The sequence below is a fragment of the Corvus kubaryi genome, unplaced genomic scaffold (assembly GCF_017639235.1).
Source record: "Corvus kubaryi isolate FWS band 111438036 unplaced genomic scaffold, C.kubaryi_AGA036_p1.0 37341, whole genome shotgun sequence".
In the NCBI taxonomy this organism is placed as follows: Eukaryota; Metazoa; Chordata; class Aves; order Passeriformes; family Corvidae; genus Corvus; species Corvus kubaryi.
Window position 1 is genome coordinate 2,514,155 of NW_024581112.1, and position 13,647 is coordinate 2,527,801.

A 13,647-nucleotide genomic window follows, 5' to 3' on the forward strand; every position below is an offset into this window, starting at 1 on the left:
TGGGGAAAGGGCAAGGAGCACTCATGAAGTACAAGAAAAGGGCAGAACCAGATTATTTTTCAATGAAATGATGAATTGGCAAGAAACTTTAATACACAAATGTAAATAGTATGGAGACACGGATCATCTGCTTTGGGGGAGGAAAGCTGCAGTGTTGAAACAAGTTTCGGTTTCCTTCTGTTCTCTCGCTTGTTCCTCCCTGCAGAGGGGAGGCTTTTGAAATTACTGGGCTGGAGAGTGGGTGCAGTGAAGGGAAGAGAGAGTCTGCCATGAATGCAAGTTTGGTGGGAGAATTAAAGAGCATAGGAACTGCAAGTTTGCCGGAAGAGTGTGAACAGTTCCTCCTAACGTTGCTAAAATTGGTACTTTTGGACCCGTCAGAGTTATGGGACTATTTCTGTTTCTTCACTGAAAGGGTTGTTAAGCATTGGAACAGACTGCCCAGGGAAGTGGTGGAGTCACTGGATGTGGCACTCAGTGATACAGTTTTGTTGACAGGGGGCTGTTCGGTCAAAAGTTGGCTTTGATCTTGGAGGTCTTTTCCAACCTTAATAATTCCATGATTCTGTACAGTGCTGCTGTCTGCATGTGACCAAGCATCTGGGCACATGGAGGTCCTTGGGGATGTGCAGTTGTCACATGAAGTCAGACTTTACCTCCACACCTCAGTGATGTCCCCTGGGCACAGCAACTGCCTGGTGCAGAGTAAGGTCTGGCACACCTTCAATTTGAATTAAAGTACTGAACTTTACTGTCATTCACAATTTATGTACCTGCAGATAATGAAAGATTTTGAAACTGATGGCTCTAGTAATTAGTCTGCCCCCTTTCCTACCCCATCCCTCACCCCCTCTGCCTTTCTTTTAAGGCTGCACAATAGGTGGCTGCAGGTTAAACTCGGAATGGTTACCAGACCTGTGGAAAAATAAAGGAGACAATATTTTTCAGAACTTGGCTTGAGGATACTTGTATTTGGTTGCATTCATTTAACTTTCTTTTTTGTCTTCCAGAAGTGCTGCAGGAGTTGCTTTTAGAGAAGAACGTTTGGTTGTATTTTGGGAAGTTGTGGTTTTTGGGGTTTTTTTTGGTGTGTAAGAAAGCAGTATTCTTTAATAAACTAGATACATGGGAAAGAGGGCAAAAAAACCGTGACACATCAGTGGAGATTCGCTGTGCTGTTAACCAGAAGGCTCATCCAAGGACAAATGGAAGTTCAGACAACAGAAAGGAGAAAATGGATCTATTTAGATAAATAAATCAAAATACATTTAACATCTATTCATTGCAATTAATTTAAGTTTAAGCATAGCCAATTAAGATAGTTTCACTGAAGAAAAAGGTGTTCAGGGTTCTCTGACATTTTGTACTAGTTCAGCTCATTGAAAAAGAAAATTCAGCTATTGAAGTGGAAGAAAAGGCGCTGTGTTGTATGCAGACCTCTGCAGCTATGGGGAGTTAGCCTAGGTAGGCAGGCCTTGGAAGCTTTGATTTGTCCCACATCAAGAAACACTGAGAATTTAAGGATCATAAGAAAATTATATAAAGTGTAATTAAAGGAGCTCAGCATGGAAATAGATTCCTGCACTGTAATTACAAAACAATGAGGTTTTCAAAAACAATCCGTCTGGAGCTGGAAGTACAGTTAAGAATGAAAATGCTGCACCATGTCAGGCATTGACAGAGCCAGGCACTTACCGTTCTGGGAAGTTGGTGAGGTTTTGGCTGGCACAGATAAACAGGTACCACTGTAGGAACCTAAAATGTCCTCCCTTACCTGGTCTGTAGGTAGGAAAAAAGTTATTTTTTGATAGACTGAGCAAGCTGAAAACGACTGTGGTATTATTTAATGTAACAATGTAAAGAAATTGGGGGTAAAAATAGGTGGTGAGGGGGAGGAGGGCACTTGTTTTTTCTTTACCCTTACCTGCCCTGTCCTCTGATGCTGTGGCCACTGGAGAACCCTACCACCCTCACAGCTCTATTTAATAAAGGTGATGATACTTGATACTACCCTAGCCCTGTTAGATTGCCTTTCACACTGCCCTTTTTTCCTCATACCTGTTCTCTGGGAATGGTGTGAACCAAACAGTAAGGGGCAGTTGGGGAATAAAAGAAAATCACCATATTCTGAACCATGAGGTAGCTGTTGGCACTGCAGTGGCAGTACACCAGAGCACCAAAGCATAAACAGCTTTAAATGTCATACTGAGCAGGCAGTGAAGCTGGTTACAGCATCAGTGAGGAGGTACAATTAACATATAATAAAAAATGTCATGACTCTGCCAGTCACAGGAAAGGTGACGGGGAGAAGGTGGTTCCTGTCCCCCAAGGCCAGCTAAAGGAGCTACATCACCTCCATTGGTGACAGAGTGAGCTGTTGATGTGCTCTGCAGGTGAACTGAAGCACAGGGCATGTCCAAAGGCAAGGAGGGAAAAGATGCTAAAACCAAACAAGTGGTGCAAGAGAAAAGCCCTGTGCTGAAGGGTACAAGTCACTACTTGTTTATTTACCAACCATAGGAAACAGCCCCTTTACCACGTGCACTTGGTGAGGGACTGGTCCATGCCCTGAGCCTGCTCTTAATCCAGATTACAGCCTCAGGCTGGGAAACCTGAACAAAACTACCTCAGTGCATAGCAGGAACTGCCAGGCCACGAGTTGGGGAGCAGCAAAGAGAAAGTGCTGGGAGTTCACAAGGCTTTGTAGAGTAGAGCAGAGACTGGCAAAAGGGAGGAGGAGGGGGAGGCTCCAGCAGTATTTTCTCTATGCCGAAGTGGTTGTGGGGGTTCAAAGCAGCAGCTGTAGTTGGTACAGTTCACCAAACTATGGGCAAAGCCTTCCCTTGCTTTCATGCTGCTCCAACACCTTTAACTTCCCCAGCAATTTTCCAGCAAGACACTTTTGGCAGGTGAGAGAGACCTGTCTTCCTTTGATACTTACCCCAATTGTTTGCCATCACCAGTTCAGCTCAGGTTGGTTTCAGCCTTCCTGAAGAGGAGAAGTGAGACTGGGTTTTTTGTCGAGTTGCTTCTTAGTATAAATACCTTCATTTGGAAGGTGGCCCCCTCCTCCCAGGGAGGGACACTGCAAGTGAGGCAGGGGCCATTACAAGGCTTCACTTGAATCCCAGGGAACTGGAGAGATGTTAAACCCACAGGACCAAGGGGTAGTGTCCAGATTGCAAGCTCTGAAAGCATCTCCCTAGAAGGATGGTCATACAAGTTTGAAGCCATGTGAATGTTTGGCTGAAATAATTCCTAAAGGGAGCTGCTTTCTGGATTTATAGGTAACTTTGCCAGCCCAGTCAATCTGTGGCTAAATTGGATTTTTTAGTAAAGCACATGTTACATGCATTTGCTGTTGTAAGCATGTCTTTAGCTTGACATTCCTCAACATGGTGCTCTCACAGGTCTGAGAAGAAACCTGGGGAAAGAGTAGCTTTGCCAAGGGAAAGATTTTTACAGCCATACATGTAGGTGATAGTCATATCACATTGGAGTCCAAGCATCCCTAGGTGCCAAAGTTCCCTCAGTGCCAAAGAGGAACTGATGACGTTTGAAAGTCCTTGAGGTCTGTATCATCCAAGTATCTGGATGTCTGGAGAGAACATCTACGCTCTGAGACCACCTCTTACTGCCTGGATTCCTGAAGGTGTTCTGGTGACCCCAAAGGAAGCAAACCCCAATTCTGCCAGTGAGGGACTAAAGATGAGAGGAGGGCTGAATCTTGTCATTGCAGTGGTACAAGGGGCATGGAGGATGGAGGGAGCAGAGCTCCACGTCCTTCACCTTATTCATAGCTCTGCACACCTGCCACGACAGGGGTCATAAGAAGTGTAATAATGGTCTATCTAATGCAGTAAAAAGCAGCTTTTTGCTACAGCACTAATGACCTCTCCTTTGTAGTACTGGATCATGCTTCCCTTGTCAGATTATGCAAAGTGGCCTTTTAACTCTGGTGTGTGATCAGGTCACCCAAAATAAATAAACAAGACCGGTGGGAGGGGTGGGGAAGACAACTGCGTTGAAGGTACTGCCACTGGATCATGTGGGTGGCTCAAGGCCAGTTCTCATTCCAGGCTTCTCAGTGCAAGAGCTGTGCTGTGCAAATCACCTGGCAAAAACAAGCAGTTCCTCTTCCTGATTCTGCAGAGTTAATCCTTAGTAGATTTCCCTGCATTCTACCCTAAAATAGCTTGAGTGGGGGGAGTGTTTTCCCCACTTCCCTTGGGTGCCCCTGCCCACAGTCATGAGCCTCCAAAGGGTGGCTGGTGGATCAGGTTCCTGGTTTAGATTTTGTCCCATCACTTCTAACCCTCACCCAGGACAGCTCAGCCAAGCTGGCTGAATTCTGCGAGGTACAGCCTCTGAAATGCCAGTTCAAGCACCTCAGAATCCCTCAAGACAAGTGCAAGGTTTCATCTGGGTTTGATTTAATAGCAGGCCTGCCTCTGTTAGCACCACAGGAGTGAACTGAAACTGCTCATAAAGGCATTGCCTGTGCCAACAGAAGCAAAAGGTAATTTGCACTTTGGTATAAAGGCAAATAAAAAAAAAAAAAGAAAAAACCCATAACTGCTTTTAATGCTAGATGTTTGACAGCTATGGCAAGAAATGTAGGTAAGAAATGTGGAATCTGTAGTCCCTTCCAGTGCTATTATCCCAAACATGATTTTGGGACCAGTTAATGCTTTTGAGTCTGAAAGGAACTGTGGAGACACAGAAAGTCACACATCACATGGAGGAAAAGGAGAAAAAAGGGACGTGCCAATGGACGCTCCAGGCCACAGCTGCGTTTTCGGAGCTGTGACTTTACTGCAGGGCATCCAGGGGAGCCCAGGATAAAAATGACCCAAAGTCCAGGAAAACATGGCCTAGGAAGAAGGACTGGAACTAACAGGTTAATTAAAAAAAAAAAAAATCTGTGGCAGGGCATGACAGCACGAGGAATGAAGGGTGCAAGATTCACTTCCCCAGACCTGCAGCAGAGCAAACAAAAAGCTGAGTCTGCACAGGGATGGAGAGACAGAGCAGATGCTTTTCAAGTTCCTTTTGCTGATGCTCATGTTATAGTTTTAACAGCTCAAAAAGAGCAACCAAGGAAAACTTTTCCACCACAGTGGTTCCGTCACATCCGTCAGCACAGCGGGCTGCTGCCGTGAGCAGTGCTGGGAGCACGCAACGAGGGACCAAAGCAGAAGGCTGGGATGGACTGAAGCCCTCAAGCAAGGGAGCAGCGCAGCAGAAGGGCCTCCCACGCAGGCACACCTCTGGTGACACAGGACTCGGGCTGCACTGATGGGCCTCTCCATTCTGCAGTGCCACGCTGCAGCCCCATGGCTTCCTCTCAGCCTGCAGCAGGTCAGAGAGATCTGTAAAAATGGTAATCAGATTGCCAGGATGGATGTTGCTGTTCTGGGAGCTAGGCTGCAGGAAAAACTTCCTGTCAAGATGGGATAGACATGACTACAGGTGGGGAAGTGTGGGAGAAAGGATACAGTACCTGTCGTGGAAAGGGAAAAAAACCCAAACCCCTTGTGTTTCCTGGGATGGGCAAGGTGTGCTTTTGGCTGGAAGAAGACTGGGGACTTGAGGACCCATTCATGAGGCCAAATAGAGTTCTGGATCATGAGAGATCATGAAGACAGTGGTTTGTGGCTCCTGTTTTTGGGTACAGCCTGCAGTTCACAAAAGGAAAAGTAAAACAGTGTTGTTTCCTGGCAACCTCTGAAATTCTATGTATCTCCTGTGCCAGAAAGACCCACAGCCATCCTGTGAGGAGGAGGATGGTCAGCATTACATTTTAATGACCAGTCCATGCATTTGGGAGAGCAGAGCCCATCTTGCCTCCAGAGGCTGTTTGTCCTGGAGAATAATGCTCTTCCAACTGACATGAATTCTCTTATGCAGAGGATTGTATCTACTAAAAGCTAGAAGAGAGCAATTGGGGAAAAATGTCGTGATTATTCATAAAGACCCATTAAAATTTGTTTTTAGTGGTTTAATTCTCCCTTAGTGAGTGTGGTTGTTGGATCCGTGCTTTGTTTTGATTCAGATGGTATCTGCATCAGAGTGAATCATTTGAACAGAAGCCCTGAGCTTTTGAAAAACCACCATTTCTTTAGGGAAGCAGAAAAATAGAGCCAAAATTTAAATTCAGATGATTAAAATAAGCAGCTTAAAAACACCTGCTCAGAAATTCTCATTTATTTTAACTTATTAAAGCAAAAAATGCTGAGTAACAAATCAATCCCTGATCTGTCCCACACCCCATCCTTGCACACAGGCACTACCGAGCTGGTGCTAGACTGGAGAAGTGATCCAGATAAACCTTTTTAATTTTTAAATGGGACATGTGAATGCTTTTTACCCCCCCTCCATGTTTCCTAGATAGGCTCTTCACCACGCTGTGTCATTTTTCCTAAACGGCAAACCACGGTTCTTTTACAGCTGGCTTGTAGCAGGGGGAGTATTTTGTCTGAGTCATCAGAGCCATCTGTTCTAGGCAAATATTTTAGTGAATGATCTCTCTTTCTTACTTAGACTGCTTTTATTCTTCTGTTTATGTGAAGACAAAGGCAGGGTGGTCTCTCACTGACTCTCTCACCCTCCCTCCATGAGCTGGCATTAAACCATGGCCTCATCCAGCTTCAACACCACCAAACATTACAATGTCTGTGGGCAGATTTTCAAGCTGTGTTTAAACTACGAATTAAAGTTTTAAAAGAAAGGTTTTTTGCTTCCTGGGCAGCTGCAAACAACTTCTCTTCAGTTCCCTGCAGATTGCTCAGGGTATATCATGTGGGGGTGGGGGCTCCTCAAAATGTTCACCTGCTGTCCCAGCAGCACTTGGGTATCACTCAAGGTTCATAGTTGTGTTTCCTTGAAACAGCAAGTTCCCTCCCTCATTACAAGGGCATTTGGGTGGTTTCAACTTCATCTTCTTCCCTTGGCTCCCAAATGATGTTTGCTGGTGCTGGTTCGTGGTGGTGTTAGACACTGGGTCTTCACCACCAGCCCTGCCCTTCTCAAACAACAAATATTTGATGTGATATAAATATGTGATCTGATAAAAACCTTCCATGGAGGCAGCGTAGGAAAACCCTAGAGCAGTTAGTTAGAAATAACATTTCTTCTGAACAGCAATAGACCAGCTGCAGGAAAAGCAGCTGCTCCAGAGACTGCTGCATTTATTGACTTAGCAGTGCTGGGGACTCCACATGTGCTAACACCACGTGGATGCAGCAGGAAAAGAGAGCCCAGACTTGCAGCTGAAGGCCCCACAGTGACACAGTCCTGGTGCAGACACCACTGCTGCTGTTCTTGCTCAGCCCCTGTGACCTGAGCACACAGAGCCAGCCAGGGGCCTCTCTCCCTGCTTGCACACCAGACCCCAGCACACAGAGGTGGGAGCGTCCTGGGAAGGAGCCAGAGAAAACACTGTTTTTATTTTCCTGGGCTAGTGTTTGCCCTTGGTTTTATCACTGCTCAAAGCCAGCTCTGCACACAGGGCTTTGGCTTCCCCTTTCTGCAGCACAGTCTGCACTTAAAGACTGAGATGTGTGTGTATGTGCACCTGCTGAGGGGTGGGAAGGCTGGACTTCTGGCTCTCCTCTGCACCCATGGGTGAGTGACACTGCTCTGGGGGCCCAGTGGCCCTTCCTGGACAGGCCCTGAGCCCATGCAGGCTCTCCCCACGGTCCCTCTCCCTCCCACTCAGCCAGCAAGGCAAAGCAGCAGGACAAGGTCAGATACGGGTGATTTATCAAATGACTCATTAGCAAGTAATTTTCTGCAATGAACTAAAACAAGACAGCTGAGTCACTGCCTCTGTACTGAGGTTTCAGGGGTTTTACACAGCACTGGGTGTAGTCTGTCCATCTGTCCCCGTGCACATGACAGAAGGTCCTGGGCAGATGCAAGGCTGAAAGATGTCCAAAGGAGGATCCTGTATGTCCTCCTTAGAGCTGGCTTGCCCTTGGTGCATGTCTGGCCCAGAGGTGCCAGCTCATTAAATGCCAGACAAAAGTTAATGCACATGCCCCACATCCCCCTGCCAGGAGGATCCAGCATGAGCCAAAGCATTATTGAGTGCACCAGTTCTGCAGCAAATCTGGTACAATTTGGTGGTTGCAAGGGGTCCCTTGGGTTTGAATGGGATTCGCCCCCCCCCCTTACTGGGTGTTTTGGGCCAAGTCTACTGTGCTTACCTATGATATAACCTGAATAATATTTGGTGTGGACATCAGGATAGAGCTGCTTGTGGCTTAGCTTGCAACAGCACCCAGTGCCTGTGGATACAAGCAGCTTTAACACCATGATGGGAGTGTACTCACCCAAGTATGTACTACATGAAAAGCATCACTGGCTTGCCTGGGTCTGCAGGAGACCCATAACCTACGGGCACACAGTTTGAGAACCACTGAATTTCCTAAATAGCTAAAAATTAAAAGAAAACTTTGGATTGGGCTGCATTACTTTTCATGATTCTGCACTGATTTTAGGCTTGCCTGGAAGGTGCTCAATAGCATTTCCCTCTCCCAGAAACACCAGGGTGCCTCCAGTGTCACACCTGACATCTGCTGCTGCTCTCAGAAGCATGACCCCTAAATCTTGACTGCAGTGTCAAAAACTGATGAAGCTAGAGCTGAGCCTCAGATCCTGGGTTCTTTATGCTGCATGTACACGTACACTTCAAGTGTTTCAGTCGCGGGAGGCTCCACTTGCACCACCGCTTCCTCCATAGGGCTGCTGTAAATATTTGCACTGCCACCAAATGCTGTAGCTGAACTCTGCCCCTACCAGCCAGGCAAAGTCTTTGCATGTTCAGGCACTGGTTCAGCCTGGATCACCTCGCTGGCTGAAAGAAGTCTGGGGAATAGGGCTGAGGGTGAAGGAAACTGGTTTACACGGATTTGAGTGGTGCCAGTTTAACAACTCTTGAGAGCTGGAGCAACATCAGTGAGAACTGAGAAATACCCAACATCTCCCCAGGCTTATGGCAATTTAAACTGATAAAAGTTTGATGAGCCAGGTGGGAGGGGTGTGTCATTGTCCCCCTCCTTTCAGTGCTCTGGGTAATGGGAGGTGGTTTACCTTTGGTGGCTAGTTATAAAAAGGAAAAATAAAAAAAATCTGCTTCAAAATCAGATCTAGTTTGGGAAACACTTTGCTTGGCAAAAGGAAACCATTGGAGGCATCCCTAATGTCAAACATTTTGGGGAGTGAGAGCCCATTGAGACAGAGGGACAGAGCCAGGAACTGGGTTAAACCTCTGCAACAAGATACATCTCCAGGCAGGCAGTAGTTCAGTGCCACAAGGCCTGGAGCCTTGGACAAATTCACTTTGGGCAGTCTGGACATGATTTCACCTTGTGTTTTGCTGTAAGAGCACATTGCCTGACTGTGGCTTAACTTGCATTTAACTCTATCCTTGCTTTGTGCAAGGAAATGATAGCAAGGATTTGTCACACCCGATCAGCATGCAACTACACCTGCAGACGAATAATAAAATTAAAAAAAACCAAACCAACCAAACAAAAAAAAAACCACAAAAAAAACCAAACCAGAACCACCACCACCAAAAAAAAAAAACAAACCACCAAAACAAACAAAAAAACCCCACCAAAAAACTACTGCTGAACCAGACTGCATAAAATGAGTAAAAAAATAGCCTCAGATGGGCTCTTGACCAAGGAGGAAGAAATGGCACCATTGGTGTCCATCTCCTGCCAAAGAAACAGGGATGCAGACTGTTATTATTTCACCCTTTCCCTACCAAAGCATGGAAAGGGTAAAATAATAAAGAAATAGCAGTAATTAGATAATTGGGATTATGCCTTTCAGCAACACAGTTACTGAACTAATAGAACCTGTTGGGTTTTATTTTGTTAGACCATGAATATACTCCCTGCTCCAGGTAGTGGATGTGGTTCCTCAGCCCACATCAATTGAATTAAACTTGCACAGCACAGAAAAGCAGGAGAGCTTTCCAGAAAAGTACTCACAGAACCCTTTTTGACCTGACCAGGGAGAAAACTGTGGGGCCAAGAGCACGAGCCAGGGAGCAGGGAAAAGCAGGAAGCATTATCCTTCATCCTAAGTGGCTCGGTCAGGAGATTAGTCCTACTCTACAAGATGCCAGTGCTCACACGGGCACCTGGAAAATAGGGATAAGGCTTGGAGCAGGGGCTGGCAGCAGTGGGGGTGGCAGCACCCTGCAGGGGTGGGGATTCACACCCATTGCAGCTCTGCAGTCCCAGCCTTTGAAGGCATAAACCTTCCATCAGGATTACTGAACTCCCACTGGGGAATTCTTCCCCTTTCCCCTTCCCTATTCCTTTTTTTTCCACTCATGCAGACACCTCCACTGTGCTGCAGGGGATCTTCCCCTCCGTCCAAGTTTAATCTTCTTCTTCACTGGTGTTTTCCCAGGACTGCTGTACCCAGCCCTGGTGCTTTTGGAAGAAGAAAGCAAAGCACATCAGAAATGGGTGGCTGCTGGCTTCAGCCATTGCATCCCTGTGCTCTGCGTGTTTCCCTAAGGAAAATACTGAGGTTGAGATTTTTCAAACATTTCAGAGAGATTAGCAGGTCCAACTCCTATTAAAATCACCAGGAACTAGACATGCAGCCAGCTGGGGGAAGAAGAAAAGGAAAGGGACATTCAACACCCAGCTAATGCTGTAGTGATGAATCAACCATACTCCAGCCCCCAAAGGATGAATCAAGTATACCACTAATCCACACTTTTCAGACAACTGAAATTTGCCTTAAAAGTCCATGACTTAGGAATACACTGGGGTTTTTTTCAGTAACATGCAAAGGAAGGGAATCATTCTATTACACATAAATACATAGGAATATTTCCTGTTGGCCTTTAAAGGATCTGCTTGTAAAGATCTTTTCTGACTGTTATTTAATTACAGCAATGTTCTGGAGATTTAGAAACCAGGGGCTAGGCCAGGCCAATTTCTCTTGTGGTGAAACTCCACTGAGTGCAAGTGCATTTAGGGCAGGGCAGCAAAAGCAACCCTCCCAGGAACAACAGGAGTAAGAAATGCCTGGGAGACTTAAATCCCTCTGATGGCTGCCTGGCATGCTGCCTTCTGCCACGTGGCTGGGGCTTTTCCATCAATCCTGCCATCCCCTTTAATGGTGCCTGTCGAAAAGACCCCACAGCTACTGAAGGACCAGCAGCTCACTGTTGGACAAGGAGACATGCAGGCCATAATAAGCCCAGGGCTCCTGGCAGAGGGCCGGGTTTCTGTCACTCTGCTTTCACACAGGGGTGCTCCAGACCCCTGGCAAAGTGATTCATGGGCTCTGGGTGGGAGGCAATTCTGCCTTCCTGTGCAAATCACAGATCTCTGGGTGGATGGTGGAGAAGTGGTATGGGCCAAAACTGGCCTCTGAGGAACAGGGACACCAGGAGAGATGACAGGAGAGATGAGTACCAGCGTGCTGCTGCCACCAGGTCATGACTTGCTGACATGCCCTGGGAGGTTGGCACAGTTAAAACTCATTAACTAAAAGCAGCATAAGCACAGTAAGACACTGCAGAGCTCTCCATCCCTCCTGCTGTGTACAACTGCTGGAGATCCTGGGAGAAAAACCCTCTTCCCAGGCTGGTACACGATTTCCTTTCCAAGGGAAGGTTGGCACTGAGAATATTTGCATTTGGTTTTCCTTTCCCCAACTCTGTCTGAATAAAAAAGAATTGCTGAAAGTTTGCAGGCAAATTTCCTCTCTCATGGCATTTTAAATCTCATGGTGTGCCATCAGAACAGACTCTGTATCAACCATTTATAGCATAGGAAGCTCAAGGAAGTACAACGAGTGAGACATATTAGCGAAAAAACCCCTTCTGGTTAGCTAGGGAGAAATTAGGACCAGAAAAGGTGGAGCACTTTGGCTGAGGTTTTACATCTATGAGCACCAGTGACACTGAGGGCTCCTCTCTGTGCCTTGCAGTATCAGGCTTTTAATTAATTTAATTGTCCTTATGACAAGCAATTAAGTGCCAGCCCAAGTGTGTCTTCAAATCTATCTAAACGAAGAGGAAGCTGATGATGTGCAGTAAGGGGGAGGAGGAGGATAATGATGATTCCTGCCCCAAATCGCTCATGGTGCCCTTTGTTTATTTATTTGTTTATTTATTTATTTATTTAAAATGACACAGATTCGAAGCTTCCCTTCAGTGCAAGCATTTCAGCACCAACCACCCTGGAGGATCTGGCTGCTCAAAGAGGGGCCTGGCTGGTCAGCAATGAGCCACAGGTGCAGGTCCCTGCCTCAAGGGTCTTGTCAACCCAGCCCCTGTGCAGCAGATGGAAACCCACGAGCTGTGAGGATGTTCACACAGTTGAGCCCCAGGATGAAACAGTGCCCATTTTTTGCCCTAAAGCAGTTGGTTTAATTGAAGCACCTCTCCCTAACCCTGCCAGTCACACGTCCTGAGACCACTGAGCTGACAACCAACGCTGTTTGCCGATTCCACTGAGTTGGGACAGCCTTGTGGGTCATTCTCTGACTCACTCTGCTTTCACCCAAACCAAGAAGCTCCTCACCACCATTTGTCAGCCTTCAATCAGCTTGAAAGAAAGCATTTCTTAGTTCTCTGGGGTGCAAGACCTTGGCTTTGGCAAGCTGGTTCAAACTGGTCACCAAATGGTGAAACAAAATGACAGAAAAGCACCAGTCTGTGGCTGAAGATGTGGGGTTTGACAAACCACAGCTCTGGAGGGGCCCAGAGCACACCCAAGCCTTCCCTCCACAAACCTGGGAGCATCTGCTGCCCAGGGCTTCCTCTGAGGACACCAGGCCCAGCACAAACACAAGGTTCATTTTGTTTGTATGAACAGCCCCTGTGATTGCCAGCTGGACTAACCTGGAGACGAAGGCATTAACCTCCCCAAGTACCTGCAGCAGCCCTTCTTTTTGTACATCTCATTTGTGCTGGCAAGAAAACCTCTGAGTTCCAATTTGCACTATGGAAAAGAACCGCCCGCCCAAACTGTCAATCACAAATATGCCATAATAAGCAATTTTAAAAAGGAAAAAATATACAATATAGACACATGCATGTAAAATATGCTTCATAGTTGAGACTTCTCCAGTACTTATTAGTTGCTGAATATAGATGTTGTGGGCTGCTGTACCCACTCAGAGCCACCAGCTCTGCTGCTGCCTACTTCACCAACTAATTTCTCCATGGGATGTGCAAATAAGGCCAATTCCTGGCACAGGCATCTGAGGACACAAGAACAGCATTTGGGGGGCGGTCAAGGTCCAAGGCAGAAGCCCCACAGCTTAGAAATGGGAATGATCTTTTTCCCCCATGGTGCAGCAAGCACAGCAAGATGAAGCCAGGCATTTCCTGGATGCAAGTCTCTGGTTCATCTTCTCTGCTGATGCCAAAAAAAAAAAAAAATTAAAAAAAAATCCCTAGATACTTACATTAACACAAAAAAAGGCACTTTTTTTTTTCCCAGCAGGAGAGGTGCAGATGATAGAGGACCAAACTGGGGGTTTGTACTTTGCAAGGGGTCATGTGCAGCACCCTGTGCCTGTCCCCTCTCTCCAAGAAAGCCAGCTTATCGTGCAGGGACCAGAGGGGCTCAGGCAGGAGCTCCAGCAGGGCTGCAC